We start from the raw sequence: 6,000 nt of genomic DNA, 5'->3' as shown, positions 1-6,000 counted from the left end.
ATCCTCAGAGTTGCTTTGATTAAATGAATGAATTCAAGTCAAGTTAAGTCATTTTTATTTATAAAGCGCATTTAACATGTACTTAGTACAATTCAAAGCACTCAATTGGCTCAGTTTGCAGCGTATTTGTGTAATTGGTGATATTGTGCATTCTGAAGAAGTGTCTCTTCATGAACCATATCAGAGTTTGACTTTAACTGCGAAATTAAGATTACATGACCCAAAATGGTCAATAATCACAACTCAAAGGGAAGATATAGGCCTCTTTAACTGTAATTCTTTGCATTTGTTTCACTTGGACAGCAGGAAGGTTTGTGTCATGAAAGTAAATCATCCATGCCATTCAACAGGGTTGTATAATGCATACATTTGAGAGCTTCTGTTTATGTCTCTATCCCTGGATTATGAACTTTCGGCCCCTGGGCCCAGATGTATTAAGGGCCCCCCACTTATTGTCTTATATGTGGGAGGGGGGGTTTGGGGGTCCTCCCCCAGAAAATTTTTAATTTGTTTGATGTGATTTCCTGTATTCTGGTGCATTTTGGGGATGGCCAATTCTAAATGCAATCAGATTCATAGTCTACATCCTGATTTGTTGATATTGAGGCAATGATTCCATGCAAAGGCTTGGGCTTCAGGGCCCCCTGACCCCTTGGGCCCCTGGGCCTGGGCCCGGTAGGCCCGTGCAGTAATCCATCCCTGAGTTTAGTCTCATCTAGTCTTCTGTTAGCTACCAGGACTATATTAGAACATAACTAACTCACTAATTAACTAACTAAATAGAATAGTGTTAAATTCTACTCCTGGTGACCTATGATGTGCTTCTGTATGTCATTCCTTTGTTTAAAGACCAGAGTTGATCATCTTTGATGTTGCCCATTGTCTATTCCACCAGGCCCCAGCTTGCGGCACGCTGAGAGTAACTCAATTGCACTTTTTCTCAGACCAATTTGAGCGAAGATGGACCAAAGCCTCTGCTTGGAAATGAGTCACTTTCAGAATGTAGCACACTGTTCTCAGTTCTGTGGTTCTATCCTAGTGATCTACCAGGTAATTCACACCTGTCATTCAAGAACTTTGGAAAAAAAGGAGAGAGAGAGAGAGAGAGAGAGAGAGACCGTGGTGGTCATAACTAGGAGTCGGCAATAAAAAAGAAAGCAAGGACAACTTGTCCCAAACTTGTGAATGGTGATGACATTGCGTTATAGGCTGGCAGTGAATGGGCACTCATGTGAATGGAAGACGGCGCGGCGAATCTGTCAATGAAAAGGTGAATGACAGCAGCTAGTGCTCCAGTCCAGTGAGTCACAGACAGGCTACTACAGAGCTTTCTGAGTGCCTCAAAGGTTCTAGATGTCGGCAATATGAGGAATATGGACCCCAGGAGTCTGTGAATCTAGACTTTGTGCCACAACAGAAAATGACTAGGAGGAATGGGAGAGAATCTGTGATAGAATCTTGTAGGGTATGTCGTGTGTTTACTTAGGTCAATCCTTTTAATGTAATCTTCAGATCTACTGTATACTTCATATAACATATCAAATGTATTCTACGTCTTTTCCCACAATTGAGCAAGGCATAATATAAAGACTATGGCCCTTTACCATGCTGGTCTTTGGAGTAGACTGTTTACATCAGAGCCAGACAACATTGGAGGAACGCAGTGGCCGAGGTGTAACATAAGCCTTGATGAGAGCAAGTGGGAGCAGACACTACACAGGTAAAGAAAGAGTAAGTTACTTCTACACTCTTTGACAGGCTAATTACGGTATGTGTATCCATATCCAAGGCATGTACAGATAATCTGTATCTACTATGAAGATGCCCATTTATGAGAAACCATAGATATAGAATATATACGTATATAAGTATATATAGGTTTCTATATCTATGTGAGAAACCCTTTAAGCCCCAGCATTCTATTGAACACCTCACCTCCCTCACACTTTATCTCTTATTAATATTTACAGATCACATTGATTTGATCGGGATAGTCTAAAGGATTTTTAGATGTAGCCTAGTTCTGTTGGTAGGTCTAAATTTGCCAAAAAAGTGCGACTTGATAATATTCATACACATCATGTGGCCCAGACAGAGAAGTTTGTCGACTGAAATACACACAATGAGAAGATTACCCATACATCAATGAAAAGCTGTGTGAGCAGAGTCTTTGACACACAAACACACACATGGGTACACACACAGAAAAAGCCAGACACATGCTCATATAGACATAGTGATCCAATTGAATTCTTTCATGAAATGTTTTTTAGGAAATAACACTCCCCTCCCCTCCCTTGCCAGTAATCCTTGAGATGAGAACTATTTCAGTGGGTAAATAGGCAAGTGAAATTTACATTCTTGCATGCACATTTCCCTCAACTAAAAATGATAGCCATAAAAGCTCCTTCATTAGGCACTGAGGGAGAAGGAGGTTGGGGCAATAAGGGAAGATGAAAGCAATAATCATAACTCTAGCCTGGAGCGAGAAAAAAAGCATCTCTCTTCCTTCCTCTCTCCCTCCCTTCTTTCCTTCCTTCCTCCCTCCCTCAATCACTCTATTCCTCTCCTCTGCCCACTCTTTCGCTCTCCCCCTCTGATGGTTATGCAACATTCCATCAGACGTAGTGATTATTGCCACCATTCCACCTCACCGTTCTCACCATAAACATGCAAACAAGGTCAAATTGCAGTGGGTGATGTTACTGCAATGGTGCACTTTCATTAACAAAAAAATAATTAGAGGTCAGCTATATGTGATTCTGAGAGAGGGGCTGTGTGTGAGATTTCACAGCACTCAAAAGAGGGGAAAACTGTAAGGGTAAAAGAGGGGACAGAGAGAGAGAGAGAGAGAGGGGGGGGGAGAGAGAGAGAGAGAGACTGGTGCTGCGCAGAGAGCATTCATCTTAACTCTGCCAGTGCAAGCTGCCATTGAGTAGAAGAACAATCTAGAACACAGGCGGAGAGAATGATTCATAGCTCTGGAGGGAGGAGGAGCAACATCTTTTAAGTCTGTATGCACCTCCATAAGAACATGTCTGCTGTTAAATGGGTAAAACTGTTTCACATCATGTGTCCATGGAGAGGTTTTATAATGGGATGCCTTTGGCTGGGCAATAAAGAAGAACTGGAGAGGGCGACAGACTAAGAGAGAACAAAGAAAGAAAAAAATTCCTGCTGCTAGGAGGTCTGTAGTGATGTCACACATTTACATCACATCGCCATAGCAACCTTGCATCAGCACCAAGTAACTGAAAAAGGAGAGGAGGCCAGAGAAGCAGAGGGACAGAGAGACTCTAGTACTATGTAGAAACAGCCACTAGACTGATGAGAGGAAAAAAGCAGTTATGAAAATATTTTGCTATAATAAAAGGTACTAAAAATCATCTTCGTAAATTCACAAAAGCTCTCGATAAGGTATCACTAACCTACAGAATGCATTATTTCAGCATTGCTTCATCTCAGCCATTGTTCTGTGTACATACACGGTACATTTATGAATGGCTGCATCACCATTGAGGCCTGCTTGCCAGACTATTCCCGTGCTGGTCCCCAGGGCTTGGTGCAGGATGCCTCCCAGCCTCCCAGCCTCCGAGCGGAGCACAAGACTGAGCGAGAGTGAGACTGACACCAGCAACAAAAGTCCCCCTGTTCCCACTGTTCTGTGCCCCAAGTTCTAAAAATAAACCCAGCAGAGGGAAAAAAAGAGAAAGAGTACAAGGCTACAGGCTCTGGAAGCATCACCGTCAGAGGGGAGGGGAGGAGAGCAGGAGAGAGAGCGAGAGGAGGGAGGGGGAGTTGAGGCAGTGAGTAGGTGTGTGTGGGTGTTTGTATTGCTCACTTGTCTTAGACATCTATGGAGCTGCTTGCACACATGTCAAGACAATTGGCACACTTCTGTTGACCGAGAACCTAATCAGTGCCCTTGTGTGCGCGCCAATCAATAAATGAAATGACAGTTCATAATGACGCAAAGATGTATACTGCAATACAAGTCTATGCATATGCCATAATTTTAAACTTATTCCCTCAGAAATCCATCTCTCCATTTATCTGGACATCCATCTGTTTAATGTTCTATCTGTCCATCCATCCATCCATCCATCCATCCATCCATCCATCCTGTCACCTTTTCATCCATTCACCTCCCTATTAAAGATGTAACAGTGATCTTTACTTCCACATCTCTCTCTCTTTCCCCTCTTTCATTAGCACTCTTTCTCTGCCCCTCTCCTTGCCCGCTGTGTCTTCGCTCACTCTTGCTCCAACGCAAGAGTGGGAGGTGTTGCTAGGCGACTGATTAGCTCTTTTCTTTCAAGAAGTGGAGTGAAGACCTTGATCCTCTGTATAAAAATAAACAGCAGAGAAAAGATGGAAACCGCGGAAAAAGAGCACAAGCATCCTTCAGCTACCTGAGGAAGAGGGCTTTGCATTCGCTTGGCCAGTAAAGTATTTTCTGACATGCTCTTGACTCTTTGTTTTTTCCCACTCGCAACCTCCTAGTACTTTTTTTTAATATCCTATAAATAGCGATGCCATCTCTTTTCAGAGAAATGTGGTTTGATTGAGATTCACTTTGTGTCCATTCTGAGAAGAACTGTTGAAAAATCTCACATCTGAAACATCTGAAACTCTAGTTCAGTGTATATAGTTAACAAACTCAACACATGTCGAATTTAACTCCTCAAGAGCTGTTCCAGTGTGGCTTTGTCTCTGAGGAAGCAAAGTAAAATAACATTACACGGAGTGACCAAGTTATACCATGACTCAGCCAGCCAAGAATATGATAGAAAAGAGCTTTGGGTGTTGCCCTGTGTTTGTCTTCCAGTGCCAGACTCAAACTTCGTCAATTGCAAGGTTCAAAATGAGATATGCTGTTGGTCTTCTTTACATTTATGCGTCAAACTACCATAATAAAGTCATGTTATGGGAATAGGAATACATTGTGAGTACCTTGCACTTAGTTAATCCTAATATAAGCATGAAAATATGCACATACACACTGAATATATCAAGAGCACTACTTTGTCACTGCTTCCTTGTGGTTATGAGGAGACATTAGGTATCACTCAGTGGATATTTATACTTTACTCTCTTTACACACACTGCTCACTCATCCTGTGTGAAGCAGGAGAGGAGCTGCCATTACTGGGGTCCAATCTTGTGGCATTAAGCCCTGCGGCTCCCTGATGGGTCACCCCGAGAGAGCCCATCCATCCACTTTCACGTGCTCACATCCGCCACTCTCCCTTCCGATGCTGCCCTCCATTTCCTGCCCACCTACCCGGCCGTGCCAGCCTGCCACCACTCACAATGCCCTATCATTACCAGGACAACAGGGGGGCCACCCAGACCCCTGTGTTAACATGCCACGTGGGGCCTGGTAAACTCTCTGGAGCTGACACTGCTGGGAAGGAAGGAAACATCTCCGTTCCAATTTGTTTTCTGTCTTTTGAAAAAAAAAGGAACTCTTGAGATGTGAGGTTTTGAGTATTATGATTGGGGGCCTATAGTATGCACCCCCAGGGTTAGATCACGCTTCTGGGCCACTTTTGAAGAGGAGCCTCAACAGTAAAGTTGTATATAGGTCAGTACATGCAACTGGATTGGGCTCACCTTGAGTGAGAATATGACAAAAAGATTCCTCGTTCTTGGTTCCATGTCGCAAAAGCAGGTGATACAACACTTCACAGTGTGAAATATTGGAACTTAATCATGTCCATCTTTTGTTCATTTTGTTTCTTAATCTAAAACCTTACTTCATTCAAGACTTTGGGTCTGATGGGGCCCATTCAGGGTTTGGAGGCAGTAAGCAGGATACGTATTTGTCAGTTCACAGTTAGAACCCAGTCAAAACAGTAGCACTAGTTATATGGTTTGTGGTACAATCATTCATATTACATTCAATTACATGGCATTCCATGACTCGTGAGGTCGGTTGTAGATTATACCGCACATATCCAGCTAAAAATAGCACGGTAATATGTTGAAATTAAACGA

The sequence above is a fragment of the Alosa pseudoharengus genome, unplaced genomic scaffold, assembly GCF_046254945.1.
Source record: "Alosa pseudoharengus isolate Yale_2024_CS ecotype anadromous, Long Island Sound unplaced genomic scaffold, YU_APseudo_1.1 YU_APseudo_1.1_scf_19, whole genome shotgun sequence".
Classification (NCBI taxonomy): domain Eukaryota; kingdom Metazoa; phylum Chordata; class Actinopteri; order Clupeiformes; family Clupeidae; genus Alosa; species Alosa pseudoharengus.
This window is presented reverse-complemented; position numbering follows the sequence as displayed.